Source organism: Amblyraja radiata, chromosome 5 (assembly GCF_010909765.2).
Source record: "Amblyraja radiata isolate CabotCenter1 chromosome 5, sAmbRad1.1.pri, whole genome shotgun sequence".
In the NCBI taxonomy this organism is placed as follows: domain Eukaryota; kingdom Metazoa; phylum Chordata; class Chondrichthyes; order Rajiformes; family Rajidae; genus Amblyraja; species Amblyraja radiata.
The window spans coordinates 82,872,691-82,890,081 of record NC_045960.1 but is presented as its reverse complement, the minus strand read 5'-3'; positions in this window follow the sequence as shown (position 1 = coordinate 82,890,081).

The following is a 17,391-nucleotide window of genomic DNA, read 5'->3' as shown; positions in this document are numbered from 1 at the left end:
TGGTCAACTCTTTTTAGTTTAAAGTTTAGAAGAATGAGGGGGGGCACCTCATTGAAACTTACGGACATAGTGAAAGGCTTGGATAGAGTGGATGTGGAGAGGATGTTTCCACTAGTGGGAGAATCTAGGACTAGAGGTGATAGCCTCAGAATTAAAGGACATCCCTTTACGACGATGAGGAGGAATTTCTTTAGTCAGAGGGTGGTGAATCTGTGGAATTCTTTGCCACAGAAAGCCGTGGAGGCCGAGTCAATGGATATTTCTAAAGCTGAGATAGATAGATTTGTGATTAGTACGGGTGTCAGGGGTTATGGGGAGAAGGCAGGAGAATGAGGTTAGGAGGAAAAGATAGATCAGCCATGATTGAATGGTGGAGTAGGCTTGATCCTGCTCCTATCATTTATGACCTTAAGACGTGACCTTTCATTGACAAGATAAAATGAAACTGAGACGGAATGTTTAGCCTCAGTCATCAATTCAAGATTGGAACTTACTCGGCGCAAGTGGAATTTATTCCACCGCAAGTGTAAAGCAACACAATTCATGATTCTATTAATAGATTTCTTTATACTTTGCTTAATGTTCATTTGTGGAAGCTGCACATTAGCATGTGGACTTCAGGTAAACAATTCAGATTATTGGTTGGTAATCCACTAGAGTGAATTATCTGTATTTGCAAAACCAACATTTTCAACATCACTGAGGTAAACAGTGGGTAGATACTACAATTGGTAGTGAATATTTCCCCACTAGATGAGTACCAGCAGAGTGAAGACAAAAATTGACCTGGTATTTTTATTAATTAATCAAGCTTTATTTAAAGCAGCTAATGGACAAACTAACCTCAGTACATGTGACAATAAACTAAACTAAACTTAACAAACTAATTTAACTAACTGACTTAACAAACTAACTTACTAACCAACCTTTAGAGATAAAAGGAGAGAGATTGAATGGGGTACTCATTTTAATAGGATATTAGAGTGAATTTTCTGCTTTGAAACATGAGCACTCACTAGGGGACATATCATTAACTCAAGTAACCTCTCCATAGAATTTGTCCATGTAAAGAAATTAATTGGCAATTGTAACATTATGAATACATTTACAATAAATATGTGATTTCTGGCTGTAATTCTGATGTAGAAAATGTACCCCAAAATAATCTCACCAATCCACGAAAGCTAGTCGTGTATTTAATTTTGTGGTTATGTGACTATATCCAACTATGACTGAAAAATAATTTTGGGTGGTTTGTGTATTCAGAATACATTTAGATACAATTGATCACATATTTTGTGCTGAGTTTGTGCTGAGTTTGCCAGATCATTTGTGAATTGGATTTGATGCAAGTGCTGAATACTTTCTTTTAAAGACGCCTCTCAAATACACGGGATGGGCTGTGAATTATATTGAGCTAAGGAAGTGTACATCATTTATAATTAGATTGGTTACAAAGTGTCTAAAGCAGAGCTGCTTCGGACTTCAGTTTGCTGATGCAAATCCCCAATGCACAGAGTTACACGACTGTTGGCTTCATCGCATTAAAATGAGCTGCACTGGACAGCACAACACCAACACTGAAAGTGGCGTTGATTGCCTGAGATTGTGTAGCTTCTATTTTAGAAAGTACAGCTTTCCCCCCAGGTTATGGCAGGATACCTTCCTTCATTTGGAGTATTGTGTGCAGTTCTGATTGCCCCATTACAATAAAGATGTGGAGGCTTTGGAAAGGCTACAGAGGAGGTTTACCAGAATGTTGCATAGATTAAAGGGACTCAACTACGGGGAAAGGTTGGATAGACTTGGATTGTTTTCTCTGGAACATCGGAGGTTAAGGGGAGACTTGATAGAAGTATAGAAAATTATGAGAGGCAATAGATAGGTAGATAGAACCATTTCCCCAGGGTGTAAATGTCCAACACCAGAGGGCATTGCGATTGGGTGAGAGAGGAAAAGTTTCATGGAGATGTCTGGGCAAGTTTATTTACACAGTTGGGGACTTGGAACATACTGCCAGGGGTGATGGAGGAGACAGATACGATAATGCTGTTTAAGAAGCTTTTGGATAGGCGCAGGGAATGGAGGTATATGCATCATGTATGGGCAGATGAGATCAGTTTAACTTGGCATCATGTTCTGCACAAACAGTGTGGGTCAATAGGCCTGTTCCTGTGCTGTACTGTCTATGTTCTATGTTCTAGTCATAATCATGGTAGATTATGCCTGCAGGAGGTGAGTGCTCCCACATGAGGATCATCTGGGGAGGCATTTTAATTCAAATCTTTTAAAATCCTCTCTAACATTCATAAATCAAATTTTTGATTGTGCTTTTCTTATTTTTGTCACAATTACATTTTCCTCCATGGTCAGGTTGCTAATGCCATTTCAGCTTGTCATTTAGTTACCCATTACTCAGCAATTCCAGGCATGCAGAAGTAAGAATGTACATTGATGTAGCTGGAAGGCCGAAGGTAGTCGAAAGAAGAAAGTACTTAATAATGTGGCAGCTCAACTAATTGTTTAGTTTAGTTTAGAGATACAGCACGGAAACAGGCTTTTCGGTCCACCGGGTCCAGCGACCAGCGATCCCCGCACATTAACACTACCCTGCACCCACTAGGTCCAATTTTTACATTTACCAAGCCAATTAACCTACAAACCTGCAAGTCTTTGGAGTGTGGGAGAAAATCGAAGTTCGCGAAGAAAACCCAAGGGGAAACATACAAATTCCGTATGACAGCACCCGTAGTTGGGATCGAACCCGGGTCTCCTTACAAGCGCTGTAAGGCAGCAGCTCTACTGCTGCGCCACCATGACCACCCTTTGTCTTCTAAGGAGAACCAGACTAGGCTCATCATATAGCCAGATGCCGACCAACCAGCAGCTGAGGCCTGTAAGCCTGTTGTCGATAATAAAATAAAAGATATCCAAGTTCAGTGTCACAAGTGACTTGAAGTTACAAAACAAAGGGGAACAGGTTACAAACATGTTCTACTCGGAACGATACCAGTATAAAATAGGCTAAATTATGAGGACAGGTAAAATAATTAAGGACCTTGATGGGTTTATAAGTGATGTAATAGTTCAGGTAGTGACAAAGTATTGCATCTGGAGAATATACCCAGGAGAAAGCAACATAGCCCTAACATTAGAGGCAGGCCAGTATAATGATGTCAGGAGATGTTATTTACACAAAGGTTTTGAACTCTTGCTTCTAAGTCAATTAAAAGCTAAAACCTCAAAGCTAACATTGGGATAGTTGTTTTTCACTGAAGGTTTATGAGTTGTGTAGCCAAGGCTGAATTTTTTTAATGGATATGCTGGATCATGATCTATCTGAAAATGTTTAAGCGCTACTTGAGTTGAGTTGAGTTTAGTTTAGTTTAGAGATACAGCGTAGAAACAGGACCTTCAGCCCACCGAGCATGCACTGACTAGCGATCCCCGTGCATTAACACTATCTTATACACACTAGGGAAAATTTACATTTATACCAAGCCAATTAACCTACAAACCTAAAGATTTTGGAGCTTCCACATTGTATCCCAGCTTCCACGTTGGCAGTCATTGACCAGAATTCTCTTCAGAAATATGATCATCTTTTCCACGCAGAATAGCTCTCTAGCTGCATGCTCTAATTGCAAAAGTCCAATCGTTTGTATGACAAATTTGTGCTTAATTTATAAAATGGGTTTAAAAGTTCAGCCTTCTATGAAGGGGATATTAGTGATGATATAATTACATTTATTAAATGTCATCCAATTTAGATTTATTGCCAAAGGAATGCCTTCCAAGTTCTCCGACAATTCTAAGGATTGCATTGGAAAGTTAGCTTGTTAAAATAATTTCCTAAATCTGCTCTACTATTAATATTCTTTGATTGATGCAAGCCTTTAAAAAATGTCATAAAGTCTGCAGTTATAAGCCTGGGGACATCATTTAAAGCTTCATTAACATGTTGAAAATGAGTTGATTGTTTCCTCTAAATTAAATGAACTATAATCTCATTACCTTGATCAGGTGATGTCCTATCAAAATAAAGACCATGGAATCCACAAATGTCCACAATATTCTATGCCTAAATCCTGGGTTAGCCTAGCAGCCTGGCTGGAGTGGATCCCTACCATTAAGGTAAACAGAGTATAAAATTGAGCCGGGTATAAATCAGGCAGCCGACGAAAACTCATTCCATTTTCAGCTGGCAATGTTAAAATCAGGAATTTAAATTCCGCACATGATGATAGAACACTTGGAGGTAGTTGAGGCAAGTAAAATATCATCATTTAAAAGACACTTGGGCAGGTATGTGGCAGACACGTGCCGTCAGGGTAGGTAAGGTAGGCACTGCCTACCCTGACTAAAATTATTAAATGGTAATTATTAAATATAAATAGTAAAGGCATGGGAGGATTATGCCTATCTCAGAGATCGATCTCTTAAGTAGGCATAATTCTCCGTGCCTTTTAATCGCAGCACTTGCAACACGCGAAGCTCTGTGCAGCCCACGTGCCATCAGTGCTGCTTCAAGCCGTCAATGACAAGCGGGGCTGAAGTTTCTTGGCGGGTCTTTCAAATATGGATAGTCATTATTTTAAGAGTATCTTGGGAAACAAAGAGAGAAGAATGGAGTTCGTGTACCAATAATGTGGTAAGTACATTTCTTGGTGCTATATGTTTTTAAATACCGTATTTCCCGGGGTGGGGGTGGGTGGGGGGAGAGCTCCTTTCACAGTGTTTGAGGAGTCTGGCCCAGGGTAAAGTTGCGGGGAGGGAAGGAGCATTGTGAAGGAGGGGATCGGGGCCAGTAACCCACTTGTGACGCTCCGGGCACGGAGCCACCACATTATGGCCGGGGGGGGGGGGGGAGAAGTACCTGGGGTGGCTGCGAGTGGCCGCTGGGACCGGACAGCCCCTTCTGCTGGTCCCCGCTCAACTCTGGCAGTGCTCACCATCTGAAAACCTCTCTCCTGCCGCTCGCCGGCCTCACTTGTGTCAGTCGTTTCGCGCAAATCCTTAAACTCCGACAGCGCGATCAAGGGACCAATTGAGGTTACTCGGCTGTGGGAATTTAAGGATTCTCGGGAAGCGGCTGACATGAGCGAAGCCGGCGAGCGGCAGGTGAGAGGCATTCAGACGGAGAGCACTGCCAGAGGTGAAGGCTGGCCGGCAGAAGGCGCTGAAGTGGCGGCCGGTTCTGCTGTCGGGTCTCGGCGGCCGCTCGCAGTCACCCGAGCTGCTTCCTTCCCCAGAGGTGGCGGCCAGTTCTGCTGTCCGAGCACTACGGTAGCGGTGAGTGAGTCTGACATGATCTCTGACCCCCTCCTTCTCAACACTCCTGCCCTCCCCGCATCTTTAACCCCTGGTACAGACTCTCCACACGATGTGAAAGGAACTCTCCCTCCAATTGGACCCTTGAATTAGTGTTGTCATTCAATAAGATGACAACTGATTCAACTTGTTTTGGTGTGCTCCCGTTTTTCCCACCATCTCTCCAGCTGCCTTCCTCCTCCGTCCCCCACCCATTCAGTAATTAGAAAATGAAGGAGATTTTAGAAGCCTTGGGCAAATTGAATTGTTACTTATTTTTATTTTTTATTTTTACGGAGAGAACAATCTGAGCACGCGCGGTTTAAGATTTTTTTTTAAAGCCGACTGACTGCCTTGAGTAATTACTCACGGCACGTGTCTGGTATGTGGATATAAATGGTTTGGAGGGATATGGGCCAAACGTGACTAACCTTGTTGGGACATCTTAGTTGGCATGGACAATTTGGCCCAAGGGCCTGTTTCAATGAGTGGCTATCAGAAGAGATAAAGATCCTCAATCTAGCCCTCCCAACAAAAATAAGATGGGCAATCCGAAAGCTGGTTGTGATGGTAACAATGTGTAATTTATCCACCCATCAAGTTCCTTCTGTATAAGCTTTGGTTACAAGAGCAGATTACTAAGCATGGATGGTTGCAAAGCCTCATTTACTTCAGACATAATTACATCACATTCAAATGTGAAGCTAATGCAAAATAAATCAAATGCTTGTAAACATGTAATCCAGTATTTCGGTAAATGATGAAATACAGAGCTCTTTAAATGTTGGGTAACTCAAACATCTGCTGAACTCCATCTTCCCCTGCCAACTGGATGGTGATTGTCAATGAGAAGGTTCAGTGCAAGGAAGGTCAGCATTTAAACAATTCATTGCTTTGTTAACAACAATTAAAATGAATTTGGTTTATTGTCAAAACCAGAACTCTTCTCATTTGCATATAATGAACAGCAGAATGTTCTGCTGAGATGCTGCCTGAGCTGTTGAGTTACTCCAGCACTGAATCTTCTCATTCAGTTGACTGATAGTTACTCCTCAGAGACACCTCTTCCCCTGTGTTGCGATTATTGTATTATGTCAGATGCTTTTCTCTTAATACAATTTTTAGGACATTAGCTGAACATTCCTATGGTGAGAAATGTGTACTCTGTATTGCTTTTACATTTACGAGCCTATGTCAATGTCAAATGGTCAAATGTTCTTGCTTAACTTTCATTTTTGGATCTTATGTAAAACCTCAAATTCCAATTCCTAACCTGTTTAAAATTCAGTTGACAGTGTACAGTTTAATAGTTAGGTTGTTGGTACATTCCTCTTGTCTTTCATGACTTTGTAAAAAGGTTGCGAAGGTTTCACTAAGCCTAAAACAAGGACTGTTTTACTTTTGCCTTACCATTCATCCACTGTTTAATAGTTTAACCCAATCTCCTCCATATCTTTCATTGTTTCATTAAAGATCAACCTTCACGTGAAAAAGAGATTAACAAACACTGTTTGCTATTTTCTCCTGTTCACTTGCCTTTTGCTGTTGCAAAGAAAATTATGCACATTTCCCACTAATAAAAAGATTCTGGCTGATAAAAATTGACCCTTTAAGAGTAAAAGACATTTCAGCAACTTCTTTCCAAAAATATTGGGAGCCATTTGAACTTTATTTAATCAACTCTCATTTTCTGAATAGCTCCATAGTTGGGAGACAATTTTTTTGTGGCTCTGTGGTTTTATATTTGCAGCACTTCAGCTGCTGAACTGGGGTCAAGGAAAGAGCGTTCACGTCGCGGCCCTATTTCCACCAATCTTTCCAGCACCACACACAAGAAGCACAAGAAGCGCAAGACAGACACCATTGTATGCAGATGCTGAGAAGTGTGTTCAGCTCTGGCTGGACAACTTCTAATCTTGTGTGTGGACTCGATAAGGAGAGGAAGCTGCTGAACTAGTTTTGATCATCTAATTCATTACAGACCAGCGAGTGTTAAGAGTGAGACAGACGGAGGGGTGCAGAGAGCTAATTGCAGAACTAGATAGCTGAAGGCACAGCTGACAATGTTAATCTATACATTTCAGCTAATCGGTAACTGACCCACCGGGGAAGGCAAAAAAAAAAAAGCATCTCAATATAAAGCAAGGATAATGGTTTCAGGGAACATAGGAAAAATATTGTTTACCTCGCAAAAGTGTGGGATTTATGTTTTATTTTCAAAAAGTAGATTGAATTTTGATTGATATCTCTATATTACTAAAACTCTCATCTTGTTTGTTTGTCCGTTTGTTTGCCTGGTTTGTATTTGCGCAAAAACAGGATATGATAGCGCTACAATTTTGGCCCACTTTACTCACCATTGACCTGTCTTCTACTTCTTCTTGCGAATGAAACATAAACCAAAGGAATATTTAGATCTCAAGCCGGGTTTTGAGCAGCCAGGTTGTTGTCTCTGCATCAATGTCTACCAGGCCCTGAGCTCCATTTGGTGGGTGGTAGAGCGGGCACCCAGACATGACATGGTTGGCTGTCTGTTGTTCTGCTCCGCATTCACAGGCTGGGCTCTGGTGGAGCCCCCATCTCCACATGCTGGCATTGAAACGCCCAACTCCAGTACGAAGTCTGTTGAGCTTCACCCATGCTCCTATGGGGAGGTCAAACCCTGAACAGCTTTTATCTGGTGAAGAGATGTAGCTGTGTAATGGAGATGAAGTTGCCTTCCACTCCTGTGACCACTTGGTGGCTATCCAGTGTGCTTTTGTCTCAGTTGGCTGGATGGATGCTAGGAGTTGTTTTCCATGTGGAGCAAAAGGGTGACTGGACTTCAGTCGGGGTGGCCTCTGCTTTCTGCTGATAGCCTGATGGAGGAGGTGATCTGGGTCCATGGCACAACGAGATAATGCCAGAGATGCTGCTTGCCTTTGGATCCCTGCAGGCGGAATGCATGCAAGTATAGGGAGCTGCTCGACTGGAGTAGGTTGAAGGCACCAGTGATGGTTTGCAAGGTGCTGTTCAGGCTTGTGTCTACCAGGCTAGTATGTCTACTACTACTCCATACGGGTACGCAGTACTCAGCTGGGGCATACACAAGAGCTAAGGCAGAGGTGCAAAGACTTGATGGACTGGCTCCCCAACTTGTCCCTGCCAGGCGTCGGATGAGGCCGCTATGTGCCATGACCTTGTCGTGGAGACCAGCCAGGTGTTGACGAAATGTAAGCGACCTGTTCAGCTTAACGCCGAGGTAAGTGGGTGTTTGTTGGAAGTCCAAACACCTGTTGTTAATGAAGACAGCTCGCTCTCGCTCAGCTTCCTTGCTGTTTAGATGAAATGCTGTTGACACTGTTTTGCCTTCGCTCAGCTTTAGACGCCACTGTCATAAGTACACTGCCAAAGTCCCCATGTCTTGACTCAAGGAACTTTCGATTGTCTTCCACTCTTTGTGTCTCATCAGGATGGCTAGATCGTCAGCATACCCATATTTTACAGCGATGGGAGGTCATGGATGTACACGTTGAAAAGCAGCGGAGCCGAGACGGATCCCTGTGGGACGCCATTCTTCAATCTACGCAGCCTACTCTGCTGTCCATCACTGATCTTAAGCACAAAGCTGCAGTTTGATATCAGCTCCATGATGTAGTGTACCATGCGCCTGTCTGGCAGCACCCAAAGTAGCTTTGCAGTTAGTCCCCCGGTGCTACACGGTGTCATAGGCAGCTGTCAGATCTATAAGAACAGCTCCTGTCTTCTCATTTGCCTCAAAGCAGTCCTCGATATCTTGGAAACATAGAAACATAGAAAATAGGTGCAAGAGGAGGCCATTCGGCCTTTCGAGCCAGCACCGCCATTCATTGTGATCATGGCTGATCATCCCCAATCAAGTTTACAAGGTTAACAAGGTTTACAAGGTTAATTCCCGGGATGGCAGGACTGTCATATGCTGAGAGAATGGAGCAGCTGGGCTTGTACACTAAGGATGAGAGGGTATCTCATTGAAACATATAAGATTGTTCAGGGCTTGGACATGCTAGAGGCAGGAAACATGTTCCCGATGTTGGGGGAGTCCAGAACCAGGGGCCACAGTTTAAGAATAAGGAGTAAGCCATTTAGAACGGAGATGAGGAAACACTTTTTCTCACAGAGAGTGGTGAGTCTGTGGAATTCTCTGCCTCAGAGGGCGGTGGAGGCTGGTTCTTTGGATGCTTTCAAGAGAGAGCTAGATAGGGCTCTTAAAAATAGCGGAGTCAGGGGATATGGGGAGAAGGCAGGAACGGGGTACTGATTGGGGATGACCAGCCATGATAACATTGAATGGCGGTGCTGGCTCGAAGGGCCAAATGGCCTACTACTGCACCTATTGTCTATTGTCTATAATAACCCGTGCCTGCCTTCTCCCCATATCCCTTGATTCCACTAGTCCCTAGAGCTCTATTTAACTCTCTCTTAAATCCATGCAGTGATTTTGCCTCCACTGCCCGCAGTGGCAGGGAATTCCACAACATTTTTTCTCACCTCAGTCTTAAATGGCCTCTTCCTTTCCTGCTTTCAACATCTTGAGTGTTGTGGCCATTTCCTCGGAGGTGAAAGCCATTGTTAGGTCCATATCCACTGTCAGTTTTCCATGACTCGGTCACCTCTTTGCTCACTTCGTGTGAGAAATCATGGTCAGAGTTTGTGAATCGACCATTGTCCTGTGAATTGTCCTGTGATGTGAATTAAACAAATTTTGTTCAGATTGATGGTATATTTTACAAGTTATTGACGTTTAAAACTTAAAAAAAATAAAACAGCGCCCCCACTTGCCCCGCCCCCACTTGCCATCTTTACTTGACAGACATCACAAAGGACACTCATGGGTCCTCAGCGCAGCCTTTTAACAATTTCAGACCGCCATCTTTTTTTCTCATCACTACGGCAACCCGATGGCTCCATGGGTACGTTTCCTTCTATTTTAATTTCTGCCCCTCCCCCCCTGAGCCCTGGGCTGGGGTTGGAGACAGTGCGGGGACCGGGGGTGGGGAGAGGCTGCGCCGGGTACCCTCGGCATCTCCCTCCCCCTCCACTGGCTCTAGGATGCTTGCCCCCCCCCCCCAACAGCCCCTGCCTCAAGCCCTCTCCCGGATCCAGGATGCTGGTCTCCCCCCCCGACAGCCTCCGCCTCAAGTCCTCACCCTCCCCCGGCTCCAGGACGCGCACCCCCCCCCCCCCAACAGCCCCTGCCTCAAGCCCTCTCCCGGATCCAGGATGCTCGTCACCCCCCCGACAGCCCCAACTCAAGCCCTCCCGCTCCCCAGCTTCAGGGCGCTTGCACCCTCCCCCCCCCCCCCCCCGACAGCTCCGCCTCAAGTACAACTTCATCGCCGCCCTGCTGAAGAAAACGAGGCTGCTGGTGATTTACATCAAGATGTTGTTGAGGTGAGGAGGGAGAGTTGGGGAGGAGGGGGGGATAGAAGGAGAGGAGCGGGGTAGGGAGGGGAGAGGGGTTATGGAGGGAGGGAGGGACTGACTGAGGGTAGGGCAAAGGCGAGGAGGGGAGGGGAGGACAGGGGGAAAAAAGAGGGATGGTGAAGAGGAGGGGGAGGGAGTGTTGGAGATGATGGGGAATGGAGGAGGATAGGGGTAGGATGAGGGATGAGGTGCAGTTGGGGGAGGGTTGCCAAGATGGTGAGGCGCAGTTGGGGGAGGGTTGCCGTGACTCGCGTCACAACGGGGATGTCTTGTGTCACAATGGGAACTGCTCAGCCGTGCCTGCGCAGTTTGGAGCTATGGGTGAGTGCTGGAATATTGTGTTGGGGGAACAGGACCCAACGGGCAGGGGAGAGGTAAGTACAGGCAAGGGGGAATGGGACGGGAGAGAGAAGGGCAGAGGAGAGGAAGAGGGAAGGGTGGGGGACGGGGAGAGAGAGGTGCACAATGCAATGTTGCTCTCATACTCGGCTACATTAAGCAGGAATAGAGACTCTTTCTGTGGATTGTTAGGGGCCGAAGTTCAAATCTTACCACGTCAGAACAAAAAGCAACTTATAGTTTATTCCCGCGGTACACCAAAATATTTGTTTTGCTTTGAATCCGATTGTATGTTGGATCTCAGCCATTTTTGGTGTGCTAACTGGGCATTGGATTTTGCCCTAATGCCAAATAGATTATTATGAAAAAAACACTAAAGTGGGTCATTCAACACTTTAGGGCGCTGGCAATGTGGTTTATTCCCATTTACAGGCATTAGAAGGTCTTCCAGCGATCCGCGGCCTCAAACAGCATCCGTGGCTCGCCCACCACGGAGCCGGGAAACTGCCTGGAGAGGGACGCCCAGCGAGCCCAGACCCTGCTCACCCCTGATGACTGGGAATCTGAGAGGAGAATGGAGGGAGTTGGCAATGGTGGCAGACATTGGACAATAGGCCCGTTAAGAAGAACTGGGCCTCTCCCCTGCCCCCACCCTTCCCTCTCCCCTGCCCCCACCCTTGCTTTTGGCGCTCTCTAAGTTGACTGTAGGAGGCGTCCTCCCCCAGGGAACAGGAGCTAAAGAGGGCTGTGCAAGGGAAGGAATGACGAACTGTGGGACTGAAAAGTGGTGCGAAAATGGCGATTCTTGCATATGGATTCAGTGGGCTGTTCTGAGCAATCTGTTCTAACTGGGGGATTGCGCTCACGTGTGGTGAAAGACTTGCTGATCTGTATGCAAAATAAGTATTTCACTGTACCTTGCTGCACGTGATAATAAAGAAACCAGTGAACCGTAGAAGATGACTTGCGTGCTCCAGACAGCAGCTGCTTGCTAAGGTCTGAGCTGGTGACTGTCACTCCTCAACATACGAGAAGGTGGAGGTTGAAATTTGTCCTGTTGCAAGTTTCTTTTCTGTGCTGAATGCGCATGTCTGCAAACACAAAACACTAACAATGATCAACCAAAAATGGCATCTGACAATAATCCAAAGAGTGACACAGGACCAGACCCCTTAGACAACATGATATGGAGTTGGAGGAGACCAACAATCAACTGCATAGATTCAATTATATACATTCCTACAATAAATGTACACACTAATACATGCAGCTGATCCCTGTCCTCTCCAACAGGATACAGTGACTTGTACGCTACGTTTATCCCTGGTTGCATTGCTGCTCAGATTGGAGATCGCCCCTCCTAAGAATCATGATAAGAGTGTCTGACCTCAGCCCAGACGGGCCAGGATCTTTTGCTGTCCACTATCTGATTTGAACAGCACTCACAGGCCAAGTGCCCAGATGGTCATCATCAGCACTTGACCCTGACTTCTTCATCAGGAATTATCTCTGGCACTGCAAGACCTCTGAAGACACTTCTCTGCTTTGAAAACAATTGTATAAACAAATCAAAGTCAAACCCCATCGTTAAAATGTGTGAATGAATCAGTTTGGGGCACTGGCTTGATTTCATGGAACAAGGAGATCAGAGCTTTGTGTTCTGTGCATATAGTGAAATAATGTCTATAATTGTACCTCAACGTGACAAGTGAGAGTACTCTTTCTTCTCTATTTAAGAGAACCTTTTTCCTGCTGCTCTGAGCGTCTGGACATAAACCCTGAACAGTTTCAATTACCTTGCTCTAAAAAGCTTATAATTTTCCCTCTCCAGTTTTGATTTCATTGCGTAAGACACCTGTGTTAGGGTGTGGAACAGTGGTAGACTTTTAGGATGAACATACGTTTTGTCTTATGTGTGGTAAACAAGGAACTGCAGAAGGTACACAAAATTGCTGGGGAAACTCAGCGGGTGCAGCAGCATCTATGGAGCGAAGGAAATAGGCGACGTTTCGGGCCGAAACCCTTCTTAAGGATAAGGGGGAAATCCTTTAAAACCGAGATGAGAAGAACTTTTTTCACACAGAGAGTGGTGAATCTCTGGAACTCCCTGCCACAGAGGGTAGTCGAGGCCAGTTCATTGGCTATATTTAAGAGGGAGTTAGATGTGGCCCTTGTGGCTAAGGGGATCAGAGGGTATGGAGAGAAGGCAGGTACTTCGCTCCATAGATGCTGCTGCACCCGCTGAGTTTCCCCAACAATTTTGTGTACCTTCGATATTCCAGCATCTGCAGTCCCCTTTTGAACAAGGAACTGCAGATGTTGGTTTTCACAAAAGGACACAGAGTGCTGGAGTAAATCAGCGGGCCAAGCATCGTCTCTGGAGTACATGGATAGGTGATGTTTTGAGCCAGGTCCCTTCCTCAGACTGAAGAAGGGTCCCAACCCAAAACATCCGCTATCCATTTTCTCCAGAGATGCTGCCTGATCCGCTGAGTTACTCTAGCACTCTGTGCCCTTCAATATGCTCAGCTCATCTTTGCAAATCTCTTTATGTCTCCTTAGTGGCTCATGTAATGTTGCAACCATGCACACATGTGCTAAAGTTGTCCAGGTTAGGAGCCCAGTGCATATCTGTTCAGGGCCTCTGACTGTGTGACTCTTGTGCATGCACTTGATGCAAGTACATGTGCACAATGGAGGAACTGGTTGCAATAATTGTCCCTATTAACCCCCGTCCACTGGAAATCTCTGGATGCATTACTGCTCACATTGGAGACTACCACTAAAAATCCGGGGGGCGGGGGGTAACTCTTCTTCTTCTTCTCCTCTGGGCATCAATGTATCTCATCCTCACCCCTGTTCCACCCCCTGCTGCTTGTTGAAAAGTAGAAATGCAGCTAAAATACCCATATTAAGGATGATTGAAAGGCAATTTTGAGCTTGGCATCCATCCACTCATTATACAACTTATCACTGAAGAAATCTTCTTGGAGTTGGAGAACTCCCATCCAAGTAACTCCTGAAAAGGCCTGCAATAATGCACTGAGAATATTACAGATGTCCCTACTACTCAGGCTGGTTATCCTGTGTGTGGTTCTCACTGGGTGTAACTTATGTATCCATCAATATCACAGGGACACTGTCTGAGGAAGGGTCATCTATTCCTTTTGTCGAGATGCTGTCTGACCCACATCTGCAGTTCTTTCCTGCACACTGACGCTGTTAGTAGGGTGTGGGCTGACATTTTTGATACTGTAGCAGCTTACTAAATTAACATGTGCTAGATCTCCATGGGATTATAATTGTGTTCAGTGATAAGTTAATTGCATAGCACCTAAAGGAACTATGCAATATGATCTAATTTCAAGGCACATGAACCTCTTTGTTGTCACATGCTCAAGTTGCTGTGGGCACTTGTGATAAGACTGAATGTGATAGCTAGGGACTGCTGCCAAAAATCAGCGCAATTGGTCCAATATGTTTGGTCTGTGGTGAACTGAGTGGATATGGTCTCAGTTTTAAAGGGGTTATGGATGGTGGGATGCCAAGATGTTCTCATTTCAACCTAACATCAGCACACCTAGAAAGTGGGACTTTCATAATTAGGTGTAGGCTTATTATTGTCACGTGCCACCGAAGTACAGTGGAAAGCTTTGTTTTGCATGCTATCCACACAGAGCGGATAATACTATACACAAATACAACCATATCAAAATCAAGTACAATAGGTAGAGCAAAGGGGAAGATACAGAGTGCAGAATATAGTTATCAGCATGGTCGCGCAACAGTTCCATGGACATGGTCCAAGATGTATTCAAGGGAGAGTTAGATATAACTCTTAGGGCTAATGGAATCAAGGGATATGGGGAGAAAGCAGGAACAGCGTCAGGCACAGAAATCGCTGTCAAAACATGCGGGGGACACAATTTCTTGGCAGCCGCACGCATACACACACGCGCACGTGCACACACACGAGGCTACGGCCGTGGGCTTGAATCGGCCCATTCACGGGGTCTTTCATCGGCCGGCGGGGGCTTCAACATCGGGAGCCTTGATCGCCTCGATGCAGCAGTTTGATTTTAAGCCGTGCAGGGTGCTGAAAGGCCCTACGAATGGGCCGATTCAGCACTTAGAAAGCGGCTGATAAAGTCCGGATGACAAAACATGGGGGGGATCGTCTCCCACATCTCAAAGTAGGGGGGGGGGCATGTACCCCCTGTCCCCCCCAGGATTTCCACCCCCCTGAACAGGGTACTGATTCTGGATGATCATATTGAATATTGGTGCTGGCTCGAAGGGCCGAATGGCCTACTCCTGCACCTATTTTTTGTTTCCATGTAAGATCCTCAATGGGGTAGAGATGAATAGTACCCTGGCATAAGGAAGGATCATTCGGCAGTCTGATGACAGAGGGGGGAAGCTGTTCCTGAGTTTGGTGGTGCGGGCTTTCAAACTTCTATGCCTTTAAGCCGACAGGCGGAGGGAGAAGAAGGGTGGGACAAGTATTTGATTAGGCGGCATGCTTTTTCAAGGCAGCATGAATTGCCAGTGGAATTCTATATTTGTAAGGCTGACAACATATTCATGTTCAATGTCCTACGAAAATGCAGAAAGGATCAGCCAGGCTAATGTAAATAAGATCTGGCCACAATAATTACCTTAATTAGTACTTTGTCCAAATTTCAGCATACCATTAAAGGTCAATGAAACATGACATGTAAAATACAGAAAGTAGAAATCGCAATGCATATAGTTGCTGCCAGTAACAACATTCTGCAATCATTGGTTAATGTCCAATAATATTACCACACACTTAGTGATTTTTGGAATAAAAATCTTCCTTAAAAGCTGTAAACAAGTTTGTCACAGTAAATGGTTTTAATCAATTTCAATTTGAACTCTGGCGAAGATTAAATTCACTCAAACCAATTAGGCTGTTAATTAGGAATAATCCAATGCTAACAATTTGGTTAAATTAGAAAGGACAATAAAGTCACAAAATTTTACTATAAATACCTCAAATAATAATGTGGGATGTGTTTAGCACAGAGCAAAACAACTGATTTCTCATTGTATCTCAGATTCTGTTCAGGATAGTGATTTTAATGTGATTAGACATTAGGCATCTACACATCATGCTGCTTTAAATAAACATGCAGCATTATCAAAGACTTGTCGCACCCTGGTCAATCTTAGACAAGTCAAGAGATACCTGGTGTAAGATAAATTTGGAATCCGAGAATCTATTAATGTAAGATGAACCTCGTTATTACCTCGTTGGGGGGGGGGGGGGGGTGAAGAATGGTGTCCACATAGCCGATTGTCCACTATGACGGAGTGGGGGGTGTAAATATGTGTAGTATTAAACAAGAGACACAATAAGCAGGAAAGGTAAACACCGACTAACGAGATTCTCTCCAACCACTATAGCTGTCATTCCGTGATACTACAAACTCCATCCTTTGTTGCCAATATGAACGGATGCCTCATTTACAATATATTTAGTCTGCTATAACCAAAATCCGTTATAAAGAGGTCCGTAATAATGATGGTATATTGTATAATTGAAATCTTCACATACCGCTGAAACGTAGGAGTTAGAATGACAGTTGCTTTTGGATGATGTTCTGAGTTATGTGACGAATAATCTGTAGTCAAAAGCTTATGTTGTTTCTACTTGAAACAATCCAAATCATCTGGGACATCAAAGAATATCGTTATTGCTATCCAGTGCAGGCCACAGAGGGAACTGGGTTGTGGGATTTTGTTTATGATGATGCAATTGATGTTTGGTTATATTTGTGGCAAAGTGTTGGATGAAGGTGGGGAAATGGTTCTTGTAGTAAGGAGAGGAGTAAAGTTGGCTACGACAGACAGGGACTGTTTTATATTGGGAATAAGTGAGATTGCTCATAATTTATTCCTGGTTCTTGGATAGAAGATCTGTGAAACGCAAGGAGAAATAGCAGTAACATCCAATTGGTCAACATCCCCTGCAGTTTCACTGTGGTTATGGGTGGAGATGGGAGATTTCTGTGCAAATACAAAACTATGCATGAATAAACATAAAATCTGTTCCTGTGTGAAGTTACCAATAATAGTCATAGAGTCATTCAACATTGGGCAACAGCCCTTCGGCCCAACTTGCCCATGCCGAACAACATGCCTGCATTTCCACTAGTCCCACCTGCCTGCATTTGGCCCATTTCCTTCTAAACCAATCCTATACATGTAACTTTACCAATTGTTGTGATAGTACCTGCCTCAACCACCTCCACTCATTCCATATACCTACCA